The following is a 17,854-nucleotide window of genomic DNA, read 5'->3' as shown; positions in this document are numbered from 1 at the left end:
AATGCCTGAAATTTGTCAAAAATGAAGCTTCTGAATATGGCAATTTTGGTCACATTGAGGCTTTAAAAAGTAGTTATTCAACATGAGGCACATTCCATATGACATTTTGAATCAATTTTTCTACAGTCCAAAAAATCAATTTTCTGATGAAAAAAGATGACCGTGACCTGTCGAAATTTCTCCAGATGGTCAGAAATGGAAATTTTTCAATGTTTAATTTTTTGACTGAAAATGACTATTCCATGTAAATAATCACTTTTGGAACAAAAATAAGTGTGTTTAAGTCACTTTAATGCCTGAAATTGGTCAAATTAGAAGCTTCTGAATAGGAGAAAAAGTCTGTAATAATGGCAATTTTGGTCACATTGAGGCTTTAAAAAGTAGTTATTCAACATGAGGCACATTCCAAATGACATTTTGAATCAATTTTTCTACAGTCCAAAAAATCAATTTTCTGTTGAAAAACGATGACCCGTGACCTGTCGAAATTTCTCCAGATGGTCAGAAATGGAAATTTTTTAATGTTTAATTTTTTGACTGCAAATGACTATTCCGTGTAAATTATCACTTTTGGAGCAAAAGTAAGTGTGCTTAGAGTCACTTTAATGCCTGAAATTAGTCGAAATAGAAGCTTCTGAATAGGAGAAAAAGTCTGTAATAATGGCAATTTTGGTCACATTGAGGCTTTAAAAATTAGTTATTCAACATGAGGCACATTCCAAATGATATTTTGAGTCAATTTTTCTACAGTCCAAAAAATCAATTTTCTGATGAAAAACGATGACCCGTGACCTGTCGAAATTTCTCCAGATGGTCAGCAATGTAAATTTTTTAATGTTTAATTTTTTGACTGCAAATGACTATTCCGTGTAAATTATCACTTTTGGAGCAAAAGTAAGTGTGCTTAGAGTCACTTTAATGCCTGAAATTAGTCGAAATAGAAGCTTCTGAATAGGAGAAAAAGTCTGTAATAATGGCAATTTTGGTCACATTGAGGCTTTAAAAATTAGTTATTCAACATGAGGCACATTCCAAATGATATTTTGAGTCAATTTTTCTACAGTCCAAAAAATCAATTTTCTGATGAAAAACGATGACCCGTGACCTGTCGAAATTTCTCCAGATGGTCAGAAATGGAAATTTTTCAATGTTTAAGTTTTTTGACTGAAAATGACTATTCCATGAAAATAATCACTTTTGGAACAAAAATAAGTGTGTTTAGAGTCACTTTAATGCCTGAAATTGGTCGAAATAGAAGCTTCTGAATAGGAGAAAAAGTCTATAATAATGGCAAGTTTGGTCACATTGAGGCTTTAAAAAGAACTTATTCAACATGAGGCACATTCCAAATGACATTTTGAATCAATTTTTCTACAGTCCAAAAAATCAATTTTCTGATGAAAAACGATGACCCGTGACCTGTCGAAATTTCTCCAGATGGTCAGCAATGTAAATTTTTTAATGTTTAATTTTTTGACTGCAAATGACTATTTCATGTAAATTATCACTTTTGGAACAAAAATAGGTGTGTTTAGAGTCACTAATGCCTGAAATTTGTCAAAAATGAAGCTTCTGAATATGGCAATTTTCGTCACATTGAGGCTTTAAAAAGTAGTTATTCAACATGAGGCACATTCCATATGACATTTTGAATCAATTTTTCTACAGTCCAAAAAATCAATTTTCTGATGAAAAAAGATGACCGTGACCTGTCGAAATTTCTCCAGATGGTCAGAAAATGAAATTTTTCAATGTTTAATTTTTTGACTGAAAATGACTATTCCATGTAAATAATCACTTTTGGAACAAAAATAAGTGTGTTTAAGTCACTTTAATGCCTGAAATTGGTCAAATTAGAAGCTTCTGAATAGGAGAAAAAGTCTGTAATAATGGCAATTTTGGTCACATTGAGGCTTTAAAAAGTAGTTATTCAACATGAGGCACATTCCATATGACATTTTGAATCAATTTTTTTACAGTCCAAAAAAATCAATTTTCTGATGAAAAACGATGACCCGTGACTTGCCGAAATTTCTCCAGATTGTCAGAAATGGAAATTTTTTAATGTTTAATTTTTTGACTGCAAATGACTATTCCATGTAAATTATCACTTTTGGAACAAAAATAAGTGTATTTAGAGTTACTTTAATGCCTGAAATAGGTCGAAATAGAAGCTTCTGAATAGGAGAAAAAGTCTATAATAATGGCAATTTTGGTCACATTGAGGCTTTAAAAAGAAGTTATTCAACATGAGGCACATTCCAAATGACATTTTGAATCAATTTTTCTACAGTCCAAAAAATCAATTTTCTTATGAAAAACAATGACCCGTGACCTGTCAAAATTTCTCCAGATGGTCAGAAATGTAAATTTTTTAATGTTTAATTTTTTGACTGCAAATGACTATTCCATGTAAATTATCACTTTTGGAACAAAAATAAGTGTGTTTAGAGTCACTAATGCCTGAAATTGGTCAAAATAGAAGCTTCTGAATAGGAGAATAAGTCTGTAATAATGGCAATTTTGGTCACATTGAGGCTTTAAAAAGTAGTTATTCAACATGAGGCACATTCCAAATGACATTTTGAATAAATGTTTCTACATTCCAAAAAATCAATTTTCTGATGAAAAACGATGACCCGTGACCTGTCAAAATTTCTTCAGATGGTCAGAAATTGAATTTTTTTTAATGTTTAATTTTATAACTGCAAATGACAATTCCATGTAAATTATCACTTTTGGAATAAAAATAAGTGTGTTTAGAGTCACTTTAATGCCTGAAATTGGTCGAAATAGAAGCTTCTGAATAGGAGAAAAAGTCTGTAATAATGGCAATTTTGGTCACATTGAGGCTTTAAAAAGTAGTTATTCAACATGAGGCACATTCCAAATGACATTTTGAATCAATTTTTCTACAGTCCAAAAAATCAATTTTCTGATGAAAAACGATGACCCGTGACCTGTCGAAATTTCTCCAGATGGTCAGAAATGGAAATTTTTTAATGTTTAATTTTTTGACTGCAAATGACTATTCCGTGTAAATTATCACTTTTGGAACAAAAATAAGTGTGTTTAAGTCACTTTAATGCCTGAAATTGGTCGAAATAGAAGCTTCTGAATAGGAGAAAAAGTCTGTAATAATGGCAATTTTGGTCACATTGAGGCTTTAAAAAGAAGTTATTCAACATGAGGCACATTCCAAATGACATTTTGAATCAATTTTTCTACAGTCCAAAAAATCAATTTTCTGATGAAAAACGATGACCCGTGACCTGTCGAAATTTCTCCAGATGGTCAGAAATGGAAATTTTTTAATGTTTAATTTTTTGACTGCAAATGACTATTCCGTGTAAATTATCACTTTTGGAACAAAAATAAGTGTATTTAGAGTTACATTAATGCCTGAAATTGGTCGAAATAGAAGCTTCTGAATAGGAGAAAAAGTCTATAATAATGGCAATTTTGGTCACATTGAGGCTTTAAAAAGAAGTTATTCAACATGAGGCACATTCCAAATGACATTTTGAATCAATTTTTCTACAGTCCAAAAAATCAATTTTCTGATGAAAAACGATGGCCCGTGACCTGTCAAAATTTCTCCAGATGGTCAGAAATTGAATTTTTTTTTAATGTTTAATTTCATGACTGCAAATGACAATTCCATGTAAATTATCACTTTTGGAATAAAAATAAGTGTGTTTAGAGTCACTTTAATGCCTGAAATTGGTCGAAATAGAAGCTTCTGAATAGGAGAAAAAGTCTGTAATAATGGCAATTTTGGTCACATTGAGGCTTTAAAAATTAGTTATTCAACATGAGGCACATTCCAAATGACATTTTGAATCAATTTTTCTACAGTCCAAAAAATCAATTTTCTGATGAAAAACGATGACCCGTGACCTGTCGAAATTTCTCCAGATGGTCAGCAATGTAAATTTTTTAATGTTTAATTTTTTGACTGCAAATGACTATTCCATGTAAATTATCACTTTTGGAACAAAAATAAGTGTGTTTAGAGTCACTAATGCCTGAAATTTGTCAAAAATGAAGCTTCTGAATATGAGAATAAGTCTGTAATAATGGCAATTTTGGTCACATTGAGCCTTAAAAAGTAGTTATTCAACATGAGGCACATTCCAAATGACATTTTGAATCAATTTTTCTACAGTCCAAAAAATCAATTTTCTGATGAAAAACGATGACCCGTGATCTGTCGAAATTTCTCCAGATGGTAAGAAATGGAAATTTTTAAATGTTTAATTTTTTGACTGCAAATGACTATTCAGTGTAAATTATCACTTTTGGAACAAATATAAGTGTGTTTAGAGTCACTTTAATGCCAGAAATTGGTCGAAATAGAAGCTTCTGAATAGGAGAAAAGGTCTGTAATAATGGCAATTTTGGTCACATTGAGGCTTTAAAAAGAAGTTATTCAACATGAGGCACATTCCAAATGACATTTTGAATCAATTTTTCTACAGTCCAAAAAATCAATTTTCTGTTGAAAAACGATGACCCGTGACCTGTCAAAATTTCTCCAGATTGTCAGAAATGGAAATTATTTAATGTTTAATTTTTTGACTGCAAATGACTATTCCATGTAAATTATCACCTTTGGAACAAAAATAGGTGTGTTTAGAGTTACTTTAATGCCTGAAATTGGTCGAAATAGAAGCTTCTGAATAGGAGAAAAAGTCTATATTAATGGCAATTTTGGTCACATTGAGGCTTTAAAAAGAAGTTATTCAACATGAGGCACATTCCAAATGACATTTTGAATCAATTTTTCTACAGTCCAAAAAATCAATTTTCTGATGAAAAACAATGACCCGTGACCTGTCGAAATTTCTCCAGATGGTCAGAAATGGAAATTTTTTAATGTTTCATTTTTTGACTGCAAATGACTATTCCGTGTAAATTATCACTTTTGGAGCAAAAGTAAGTGTGCTTAGAGTCACTTTAATGCCTGAAATTAGTCGAAATAGAAGCTTCTGAATAGGAGAAAAAGTCTGTAATAATGGCAATTTTGGTCACATTGAGGCTTTAAAAATTAGTTATTCAACATGAGGCACATTCCAAATGATATTTTGAGTCAATTTTTGTACAGTCCAAAAAATCAATTTTCTGATGAAAAACGATGACCCGTGACCTGTCGAAATTTCTCCAGATGGTCAGCAATGTAAATTTTTTAATGTTTAATTTTTTGACTGCAAATGACTATTCCATGTAAATTATCACTTTTGGAACAAAAATAAGTGTGTTTAGAGTCACTAATGCCTGAAATTTGTCAAAAATGAAGCTTCTGAATATGAGAATAAGTCTGTAATAATGGCAATTTTGGTCACATTGAGGCTTTAAAAAGTAGTTATTCAACATGAGGCACATTCCAAATGACATTTTGAATCAATTTTTGTACAGTCCAAAAAATCAATTTTCTGATGAAAAACGATGACCCGTGACCTGTCGAAATTTCTCCAGATGGTCAGCAATGTAAATTTTTTAATGTTTAATTTTTTGACTGCAAATGACTATTCCATGTAAGTTATCACTTTTGGAACAAAAATAAGTGTGTTTAGAGTCACTTTAATGCCTGAAATTGGTCGAAATAGAAGCTTCTGAATAGGAGAAAAAGTCTGTAATAATGGCAATTTTGGTCACTTTGAGGCTTTAAAAAGAAGTTATTCAACATGAGGCACATTCCAAATGACATTTTGAATCAATTTTTCTACAGTCCAAAAAATCAATTTTCTGATGAAAAACGATGACCCGTGACCTGTCGAAATTTCTCCAGATGGTCAGAAATGGAAATTTTTTAATATTAAATTTTTTGACTGCAAATGACTATTCCGTGTAAATTATCACTTTTGGAACAAAAATAAGTGTGTTTAGAGTCACTTTAATGCCTGAAATTGGTCGAAATAGAAGCTTCTGAATAGGAGAAAAAGTCTATAATAATGGCAATTTTGGTCACATTGAGGCTTTAAAAAGAAGTTATTCAACATGAGGCACATTCCAAATGACATTTTGAATCAATTTTTCTACAGTCCAAAAAATCAATTTTCTGATGAAAAACGATGACCCGTGACCTGTCGAAATTTCTCCAGATGGTCAGAAATGGAAATTTTTCAATGTTTAAGTTTTTTGACTGAAAATGACTATTCCATGAAAATAATCACTTTTGGAACAAAAATAAGTGTGTTTAAGTCACTTTAATGCCTGAAATTGGTTGAAATAGAAGCTTCTGAATAGGAGAAAAAGTCTATAAGAATGGCAATTTCGGTCACATTGAGGCTTTAAAAAAACTTATTCAACATGAGGCACATTCCAAATGACATTTCGAATCAATTTTTCTACAGTCCAAAAAATCAATTTTCTGATGAAAAACAATGACCCGTGACCTGTCGAAATTTCTCCAGATGGTCAGCAATGTACATTTTTTAATGTTTAATTTTATGACTGCAAATGACTATTCCATGTAAATGATCACTTTTGGAATAAAAATAAGTGTGTTTAGAGTCACTTTAATGCCTGAAATTGGTCGAAATAGAAGCTTCTGAATAGGAGAAAAAGTCTGTAATAATGGCAATTTTGGTCACATTGAGGCTTTAAAAAGTAGTTATTCAACATGAGGCACATTCCAAATGACATTTTGAATCAATTTTTCTACAGTCCAAAAAATCAATTTTCTGATGAAAAACGATGACCCGTGACCTGTCGAAATTTCTCCAGATGGTCAGAAATGGAAATTTTTTAATGTTTAATTTTTTGACTGCAAATGACTATTCCATGTAAATTATCACTTTTGGAACAAAAATAAGTGTGTTTAGAGTCACTTTAATGCCTGAAATTGGTCGAAATAGAAGCTTCTGAATAGGAGAAAAGGTCTGTAATAATGGCAATTTTGGTCACATTGAGGCTTTAAAAAGAAGTTATTCAACATGAGGCACATTCCAAATGACATTTTGAATCAATTTATCTACAGTCCAAAAAATCAATTTTCTGTTGAAAAACGATGACCCGTGACCTGTCAAAATTTCTCCAGATTGTCAGAAATGGAAATTATTTAATGTTTAATTTTTTGACTGCAAATGACTATTCCATGTAAATTATCACCTTTGGAACAAAAATAGGTGTGTTTAGAGTTACTTTAATGCCTGAAATTGGTCGAAATAGAAGCTTCTGAATAGGAGAAAAAGTCTATATTAATGGCAATTTTGGTCACATTGAGGCTTTAAAAAGAAGTTATTCAACATGAGGCACATTCCAAATGACATTTTGCATCAATTTTTCTACAGTCCAAAAAATCAATTTTCTGTTGAAAAACGATGACCCGTGACCTGTCAAAATTTCTCCAGATTGTCAGAAATGGAAAATATTTAATGTTTAATTTTTTGACTGCAAATGACTATTCCGTGTAAATTATCACTTTTGGAGCAAAAGTAAGTGTGCTTAGAGTCACTTTAATGCCTGAAATTAGTCGAAATAGAAGCTTCTGAATAGGAGAAAAAGTCTGTAATAATGGCAATTTTGGTCACATTGAGGCTTTAAAAATTGGTTATTCAACATGAGGCACATTCCAAATGATATTTTGAGTCAATTTTTCTACAGTCCAAAAAATCAATTTTCTGATGAAAAACGATGACCCGTGACCTGTCGAAATTTCTCCAGATGGTCAGCAATGTAAATTTTTTAATGTTTAATTTTTTGACTGCAAATGACTATTCCGTGTAAATTATCACTTTTGGAGCAAAAGTAAGTGTGCTTAGAGTCACTTTAATGCCTGAAATTAGTCGAAATAGAAGCTTCTGAATAGGAGAAAAAGTCTGTAATAATGGCAATTTTGGTCACATTGAGGCTTTAAAAATTAGTTATTCAACATGAGGCACATTCCAAATGATATTTTGAGTCAATTTTTCTACAGTCCAAAAAATCTAATTTCTGATGAAAAACGATGACCCGTGACCTGTCGAAATTTCTCCAGATGGTCAGAAATGGAAATTTTTCAATGTTTAAGTTTTTTGACTGAAAATGACTATTCCATGAAAATAATCACTTTTGGAACAAAAATAAGTCTGTTTAGAGTCACTTTAATGCCTGAAATTGGTCGAAATAGAAGCTTCTGAATAGGAGAAAAAGTCTATAATAATGGCAATTTTGGTCACATTGAGGCTTTAAAAAGAACTAATTCAACATGAGGCACATTCCAAATGACATTTTGAATCAATTTTTCTACAGTCCAAAAAATCAATTTTCTGATGAAAAACGATGACCCGTGACCTGTCGAAATTTCTCCAGATGGTCAGCAATTTAAATTTTTTAATGTTTAATTTTTTGACTGCAAATGACTATTTCATGTAAATTATCACTTTTGGAACAAAAATAAGTGTGTTTAGAGTCACTAATGCCTGAAATTTGTCAAAAATGAAGCTTCTGAATATGGCAATTTTGGTCACATTGAGGCTTTAAAAAGTAGTTATTCAACATGAGGCACATTCCATATGACATTTTGAATCAATTTTTCTACAGTCCAAAAAATCAATTTTCTGATGAAAAAAGATGACCGTGACCTGTCGAAATTTCTCCAGATGGTCAGAAATGGAAATTTTTCAATGTTTAATTTTTTGACTGAAAATGACTAGTCCGTGTAAGTTATCACTTTTGGAACAAAAATAAGTGTGTTTAGAGTCACTTTAATGCCTGAAATTGGTCGAAATAGAAGCTTCTGAATAGGAGAAAAAGTCTGTAATAATGGCAATTTTGGTCACATTGAGGCTTTAAAAAGAAGTTATTCAACATGAGGCACATTCCAAATGACATTTTGAATCAATTTTTCTACAGTCCAAAAAATCAATTTTCTGATGAAAAACGATGACCCGTGACCTGTCGAAATTTCTCCAGATGGTCAGAAATGGAAATTTTTCAATGTTTAAGTTTTTTGACTGAAAATGACTATTCCATGAAAATAATCACTTTTGGAACAAAAATAAGTGTGTTTAAGTCACTTTAATGCCTGAAATTGGTTGAAATAGAAGCTTCTGAATAGGAGAAAAAGTCTATAAGAATGGCAATTTCGGTCACATTGAGGCTTTAAAAAGAACTTATTCAACATGAGGCACATTCCAAATGACATTTCAAATCAATTTTTCTACAGTCCAAAAAATCAATTTTCTGATGAAAAACAATGACCCGTGACCTGTCGAAATTTCTCCAGATGGTCAGCAATGTACATTTTTTAATGTTTAATTTTTTGACTGCAAATGACTATTCCATGTAAATTATCACTTTTGGAACAAAAATAAGTGTGTTTAGAGTCACTAATGCCTGAAATTTGTCAAAAATGAAGCTTCTGAATATGAGAATAAGTCTGTAATAATGGCAATTTTGGTCACATTGAGCCTTTAAAAAGTAGTTATTCAACATGAGGCACATTCCAAATGACATTTTGAATCAATTTTTCTACAGTCCAAAAAATCAATTTTCTGATGAAAAACAATGACCCGTGACCTGTCGAAATTTCTCCAGATGGTCAGAAATGGAAATTTTTTAATGTTTAATTTTTTGACTGCAAATGACTATTCCATGTAAATTATCACTTTTGGAACAAAAATAAGTGTGTTTAGAGTCACTTTAATGCCTGAAATTGGTCGAAATAGAAGCTTCTGAATAGGAGAAAAGGTCTGTAATAATGGCAATTTTGGTCACATTGAGGCTTTAAAAAGAAGTTATTCAACATGAGGCACATTCCAAATGACATTTTGAATAAATTTTTCTACAGTCCAAAAAATCAATTTTCTGTTGAAAAACGATGACCCGTGACCTGTCAAAATTTCTCCAGATTGTCAGAAATGGAAATTATTTAATGTTTAATTTTTTGACTGCAAATGACTATTCCATGTAAATTATCACCTTTGGAACAAAAATAGGTGTGTTTAGAGTTACTTTAATGCCTGAAATTGGTCGAAATAGAAGCTTCTGAATAGGAGAAAAAGTCTATATTAATGGCAATTTTGGTCACATTGAGGCTTTAAAAAGAAGTTATTCAACATGAGGCACATTCCAAATGACATTTTGAATCAATTTTTCTACAGTCCAAAAAATCAATTTTCTGTTGAAAAACGATGACCCGTGACCTGTCGAAATTTCTCCAGATGATCAGAAATGGAAATTTTTTAATGTTTAATTTTTTGACTGCAAATGACTATTCCGTGTAAATTATCACTTTTGGAGCAAAAGTAAGTGTGCTTAGAGTCACTTTAATGCCTGAAATTAGTCGAAATAGAAGCTTCTGAATAGGAGAAAAAGTCTGTAATAATGGCAATTTTGGTCACATTGAGGCTTTAAAAATTGGTTATTCAACATGAGGCACATTCCAAATGATATTTTGAGTCAATTTTTCTACAGTCCAAAAAATCAATTTTCTGATGAAAAACGATGACCCGTGACCTGTCGAAATTTCTCCAGATGGTCAGCAATGTAAATTTTTTAATGTTTAATTTTTTGACTGCAAATGACTATTCCATGAAAATAATCACTTTTGGAACAAAAATAAGTGTGTTTAGAGTCACTTTAATGCCTGAAATTGGTCGAAATAGAAGCTTCTGAATAGGAGAAAAAGTCTATAATAATGGCAATTTTGGTCACATTGAGGCTTTAAAAAGAACTAATTCAACATGAGGCACATTCCAAATGACATTTTGAATCAATTTTTCTACAGTCCAAAAAATCAATTTTCTGATGAAAAACGATGACCCGTGACCTGTCGAAATTTCTCCAGATGGTCAGCAATGTAAATTTTTTAATGTTTAATTTTTTGACTGCAAATGACTATTTCATGTAAATTATCACTTTTGGAACAAAAATAAGTGTGTTTAGAGTCACTAATGCCTGAAATTTGTCAAAAATGAAGCTTCTGAATATGGCAATTTTGGTCACATTGAGGCTTTAAAAAGTAGTTATTCAACATGAGGCACATTCCATATGACATTTTGAATCAATTTTTCTACAGTCCAAAAAATCAATTTTCTGATGAAAAAAGATGACCGTGACCTGTCGAAATTTCTCCAGATGGTCAGAAATGGAAATTTTTCAATGTTTAATTTTTTGACTGAAAATGACTATTCCATGTAAATAATCACTTTTGGAACAAAAATAAGTGTGTTTAAGTCACTTTAATGCCTGAAATTGGTCAAATTAGAAGCTTCTGAATAGGAAAAAAAGTCTGTAATAATGGCAATTTTGGTCACATTGAGGCTTTAAAAAGTAGTTATTCAACATGAGGCACATTCCAAATGACATTTTGAATCAATTTTTCTACAGTCCAAAAAATCAATTTTCTGTTGAAAAACGATGACCCGTGACCTGTCGAAATTTCTCCAGATGGTCAGAAATGGAAATTTTTTAATGTTTAATTTTTTGACTGCAAATGACTATTCCGTGTAAATTATCACTTTTGGAGCAAAAGTAAGTGTGCTTAGAGTCACTTTAATGCCTGAAATTAGTCGAAATAGAAGCTTCTGAATAGGAGAAAAAGTCTGTAATAATGGCAATTTTGGTCACATTGAGGCTTTAAAAATTAGTTATTCAACATGAGGCACATTCCAAATGATATTTTGAGTCAATTTTTCTACAGTCCAAAAAATCAATTTTCTGATGAAAAACGATGACCCGTGACCTGTCAAAATTTCTCCAGATGGTCAGCAATGTAAATTTTTTAATGTTTAATTTTTTGACTGCAAATGACTATTCCGTGTAAATTATCACTTTTGGAGCAAAAGTAAGTGTGCTTAGAGTCACTTTAATGCCTGAAATTAGTCGAAATAGAAGCTTCTGAATAGGAGAAAAAGTCTGTAATAATGGCAATTTTGGTCACATTGAGGCTTTAAAAATTAGTTATTCAACATGAGGCACATTCCAAATGATATTTTGAGTCAATTTTTCTACAGTCCAAAAAATCAATTTTCTGATGAAAAACGATGACCCGTGACCTGTCGAAATTTCTCCAGATGGTCAGCAATGTAAATTTTTTAATGTTTAAGTTTTTTGACTGAAAATGACTATTCCATGAAAATAATCACTTTTGGAACAAAAATAAGTGTGTTTAGAGTCACTTTAATGCCTGAAATTGGTCGAAATAGAAGCTTCTGAATAGGAGAAAAAGTCTATAATAATGGCAAGTTTGGTCACATTGAGGCTTTAAAAAGAACTTATTCAACATGAGGCACATTCCAAATGACATTTTGAATCAATTTTTCTACAGTCCAAAAAATCAATTTTCTGATGAAAAACGATGACCCGTGACCTGTCGAAATTTCTCCAGATGGTCAGCAATGTAAATTTTTTAATGTTTAATTTTTTGACTGCAAATGACGATTTCATGTAAATTATCACTTTTGGAACAAAAATAGGTGTGTTTAGAGTCACTAATGCCTGAAATTTGTCAAAAATGAAGCTTCTGAATATGGCAATTTTCGTCACATTGAGGCTTTAAAAAGTAGTTATTCAACATGAGGCACATTCCATATGACATTTTGAATCAATTTTTCTACAGTCCAAAAAATCAATTTTCTGATGAAAAAAGATGACCGTGACCTGTCGAAATTTCTCCAGATGGTCAGAAAATGAAATTTTTCAATGTTTAATTTTTTGACTGAAAATGACTATTCCATGTAAATAATCACTTTTGGAACAAAAATAAGTGTGTTTAAGTCACTTTAATGCCTGAAATTGGTCAAATTAGAAGCTTCTGAATAGGAGAAAAAGTCTGTAATAATGGCAATTTTGGTCACATTGAGGCTTTAAAAAGTAGTTATTCAACATGAGGCACATTCCATATGACATTTTGAATCAATTTTTTTACAGTCCAAAAAAATCAATTTTCTGATGAAAAACGATGACCCGTGACTTGCCGAAATTTCTCCAGATTGTCAGAAATGGAAATTTTTTAATGTTTAATTTTTTGACTGCAAATGACTATTCCATGCAAATTATCACTTTTGGAACAAAAATAAGTGTATTTAGAGTTACTTTAATGCCTGAAATTGGTCGAAATAGAAGCTTCTGAATAGGAGAAAAAGTCTATAATAATGGCAATTTTGATCACATTGAGGCTTTAAAAAGTAGTTATTCAACATGAGGCACATTCCAAATGACATTTTGAATCAATTTTTCTACAGTCCAAAAAATCAATTTTCTGATGAAAAACGATGACCCGTGACCTGTCGAAATTTCTCCAGATGGTCAGGAATGGAAATTTTTTAATGTTTAATTTTTTGACTGCAAATGACTATTCCGTGTAAATTATCACTTTTGGAACAACAATAAGTGTGTTTAAGTCACTTTAATGCCTGAAATTGGTCGAAATAGAAGCTTCTGAATAGGAGAAAAAGTCTGTAATAATGGCAATTTTGGTCACATTGAGGCTTTAAAAAGTAGTTATTCAACATGAGGCACATTCCAAATGACATTTTGCATCAATTTTTCTACAGTCCAAAAAATCAATTTTCTGATGAAAAACGATGACCCGTGACCTGTCGAAATTTCTCCAGATTGTCAGAAATGGAAATTTTTTAATGTTTAATTTTTTGACTGCAAATGACTATTCCATGTAAATTATCACTTTTGGAACACAAATAAGTGTTTTTAGAGTTACTTTAATGCCTGAAATTGGTCGAAATAGAAGCTTCTGAATAGGAGAAAAAGTCTATAATAATGGCAATTTTGGTCACATTGAGGCTTTAAAAAGTAGTTATTCAACATGAGGCACATTCCAAATGAGATTTTGAATCAATTTTTCTACAGTCCAAAAAATCAGTTTTCTGATGAAAAACGATGACCCGTGACCTGTCGAAATTTCTCCAGATTGTCAGAAATTGAAATTTTTTAATGTTTAATTTTTTGACTGCAAATGACTATTCCATGTAAATTATCACTTTTGGAACAAAAATAAGTGTATTTAGAGTTACTTTAATGCCTGAAATTGGTCGAAATAGAAGCTTCTGAATAGGAGAAAAAGTCTATAATAATGGCAATTTTGGTCACATTGAGGCTTTAAAAAGAAGTTATTCAACATGAGGCACATTCCAAATGACATTTTGAATCAATTTTTCTACAGTCCAAAAAATCAATTTTCTGATGAAAAACGATGACCCGTGACCTGTCGAAATTTCTCCAGATGGTCAGAAATGGAAATTTTTTAATGTTTAAGTTTTTTGACTGAAAATGACTATTCCATGAAAATAATCACTTTTGGAACAAAAATAAGTGTGTTTAGAGTCACTAATGCCTGAAATTTGTCAAAAATGAAGCTTCTGAATATGAGAATAAGTCTGTAATAATGGCAATTTTGGTCACATTGAGCCTTTCAAAAGTAGTTATTCAACATGAGGCACATTCCAAATGACATTTTGAATCAATTTTTCTACAGTCCAAAAAATCAATTTTCTGATGAAAAACAATGACCCGTGACCTGTCGAAATTTCTCCAGATGGTCAGAAATGGAAATTTTTTAATGTTTAATTTTTTGACTGCAAATGACTATTCCATGTAAATTATCACTTTTGGAACAAAAATAAGTGTGTTTAGAGTCACTTTAATGCCTGAAATTGGTCGAAATAGAAGCTTCTGAATAGGAGAAAAGGTCTGTAATAATGGCAATTTTGGTCACATTGAGGCTTTAAAAAGAAGTTATTCAACATGAGGCACATTCCAAATGACATTTTGAATAAATTTTTCTACAGTCCAAAAAATCAATTTTTTGTTGAAAAACGATGACCCGTGACCTGTCAAAATTTCTCCAGATTGTCAGAAATGGAAATTATTTAATGTTTAATTTTTTGACTGCAAATGACTATTCCATGTAAATTATCACCTTTGGAACAAAAATAGGTGTGTTTAGAGTTACTTTAATGCCTGAAATTGGTCGAAATAGAAGCTTCTGAATAGGAGAAAAAGTCTATATTAATGGCAATTTTGGTCACATTGAGGCTTTAAAAAGAAGTTATTCAACATGAGGCACATTCCAAATGACATTTTGAATCAATTTTTCTACAGTCCAAAAAATCAATTTTCTGTTGAAAAACGATGACCCGTGACCTGTCGAAATTTCTCCAGATGGTCAGAAATGGAAATTTTTTAATGTTTAATTTTTTGACTGCAAATGACTATTCCGTGTAAATTATCACTTTTGGAGCAAAAGTAAGTGTGCTTAGAGTCACTTTAATGCCTGAAATTAGTCGAAATAGAAGCTTCTGAATAGGAGAAAAAGTCTGTAATAATGGCAATTTTGGTCACATTGAGGCTTTAAAAATTGGTTATTCAACATGAGGCACATTCCAAATGATATTTTGAGTCAATTTTTCTACAGTCCAAAAAATCAATTTTCTGATGAAAAACGATGACCCGTGACCTGTCGAAATTTCTCCAGATGGTCAGCAATGTAAATTTTTTAATGTTTAATTTTTTGACTGCAAATGACTATTCCATGAAAATAATCACTTTTGGAACAAAAATAAGTGTGTTTAGAGTCACTTTAATGCCTGAAATTGGTCGAAATAGAAGCTTCTGAATAGGAGAAAAAGTCTATAATAATGGCAATTTTGGTCACATTGAGGCTTTAAAAAGAACTAATTCAACATGAGGCACATTCCAAATGACATTTTGAATCAATTTTTCTACAGTCCAAAAAATCAATTTTCTGATGAAAAACGATGACCCGTGACCTGTCGAAATTTCTCCAGATGGTCAGCAATGTAAATTTTTTAATGTTTAATTTTTTGACTGCAAATGACTATTTCATGTAAATTATCACTTTTGGAACAAAAATAAGTGTGTTTAGAGTCACTAATGCCTGAAATTTGTCAAAAATGAAGCTTCTGAATATGGCAATTTTGGTCACATTGAGGCTTTAAAAAGTAGTTATTCAACATGAGGCACATTCCATATGACATTTTGAATCAATTTTTCTACAGTCCAAAAAATCAATTTTCTGATGAAAAAAGATGACCGTGACCTGTCGAAATTTCTCCAGATGGTCAGAAATGGAAATTTTTCAATGTTTAATTTTTTGACTGAAAATGACTATTCCATGTAAATAATCACTTTTGGAACAAAAATAAGTGTGTTTAAGTCACTTTAATGCCTGAAATTGGTCAAATTAGAAGCTTCTGAATAGGAGAAAAAGTCTGTAATAATGGCAATTTTGGTCACATTGAGGCTTTAAAAAGTAGTTATTCAACATGAGGCACATTCCAAATGACATTTTGAATCAATTTTTCTACAGTCCAAAAAATCAATTTTCTGTTGAAAAACGATGACCCGTGACCTGTCGAAATTTCTCCAGATGGTCAGAAATGGAAATTTTTTAATGTTTAATTTTTTGACTGCAAATGACTATTCCGTGTAAATTATCACTTTTGGAGCAAAAGTAAGTGTGCTTAGAGTCACTTTAATGCCTGAAATTAGTCGAAATAGAAGCTTCTGAATAGGAGAAAAAGTCTGTAATAATGGCAATTTTGGTCACATTGAGGCTTTAAAAATTAGTTATTCAACATGAGGCACATTCCAAATGATATTTTGAGTCAATTTTTCTACAGTCCAAAAAATCAATTTTCTGATGAAAAACGATGACCCGTGACCTGTCAAAATTTCTCCAGATGGTCAGCAATGTAAATTTTTTAATGTTTAATTTTTTGACTGCAAATGACTATTCCGTGTAAATTATCACTTTTGGAGCAAAAGTAAGTGTGCTTAGAGTCACTTTAATGCCTGAAATTAGTCGAAATAGAAGCTTCTGAATAGGAGAAAAAGTCTGTAATAATGGCAATTTTGGTCACATTGAGGCTTTAAAAATTAGTTATTCAACATGAGGCACATTCCAAATGATATTTTGAGTCAATTTTTCTACAGTCCAAAAAATCAATTTTCTGATGAAAAACGATGACCCGTGACCTGTCGAAATTTCTCCAGATGGTCAGAAATGGAAATTTTTCAATGTTTAAGTTTTTTGACTGAAAATGACTATTCCATGAAAATAATCACTTTTGGAACAAAAATAAGTGTGTTTAGAGTCACTTTAATGCCTGAAATTGGTCGAAATAGAAGCTTCTGAATAGGAGAAAAAGTCTATAATAATGGCAAGTTTGGTCACATTGAGGCTTTAAAAAGAACTTATTCAACATGAGGCACATTCCAAATGACATTTTGAATCAATTTTTCTACAGTCCAAAAAATCAATTTTCTGATGAAAAACGATGACCCGTGACCTGTCGAAATTTCTCCAGATGGTCAGCAATGTAAATTTTTTAATGTTTAATTTTTTGACTGCAAATGACTATTTCATGTAAATTATCACTTTTGGAACAAAAATAGGTGTGTTTAGAGTCACTAATGCCTGAAATTTGTCAAAAATGAAGCTTCTGAATATGGCAATTTTGGTCACATTGAGGCTTTAAAAAGTAGTTATTCAACATGAGGCACATTCCATATGACATTTTGAATCAATTTTTCTACAGTCCAAAAAATCAATTTTCTGATGAAAAAAGATGACCGTGACCTGTCGAAATTTCTCCAGATGGTCAGAAATGGAAATTTTTCAATGTTTAATTTTTTGACTGAAAATGACTATTCCATGTAAATAATCACTTTTGGAACAAAAATAAGTGTGTTTAAGTCACTTTAATGCCTGAAATTGGTCAAATTAGAAGCTTCTGAATAGGAGAAAAAGTCTGTAATAATGGCAATTTTGGTCACATTGAGGCTTTAAAAAGTAGTTATTCAACATGAGGCACATTCCAAATGACATTTTGAATCAATTTTTCTACAGTCCAAAAAATCAATTTTCTGTTGAAAAACGATGACC

Source organism: Triturus cristatus, chromosome 9, assembly GCF_964204655.1.
Source record: "Triturus cristatus chromosome 9, aTriCri1.1, whole genome shotgun sequence".
Taxonomy (NCBI): domain Eukaryota; kingdom Metazoa; phylum Chordata; class Amphibia; order Caudata; family Salamandridae; genus Triturus; species Triturus cristatus.
This window is presented reverse-complemented; position numbering follows the sequence as displayed.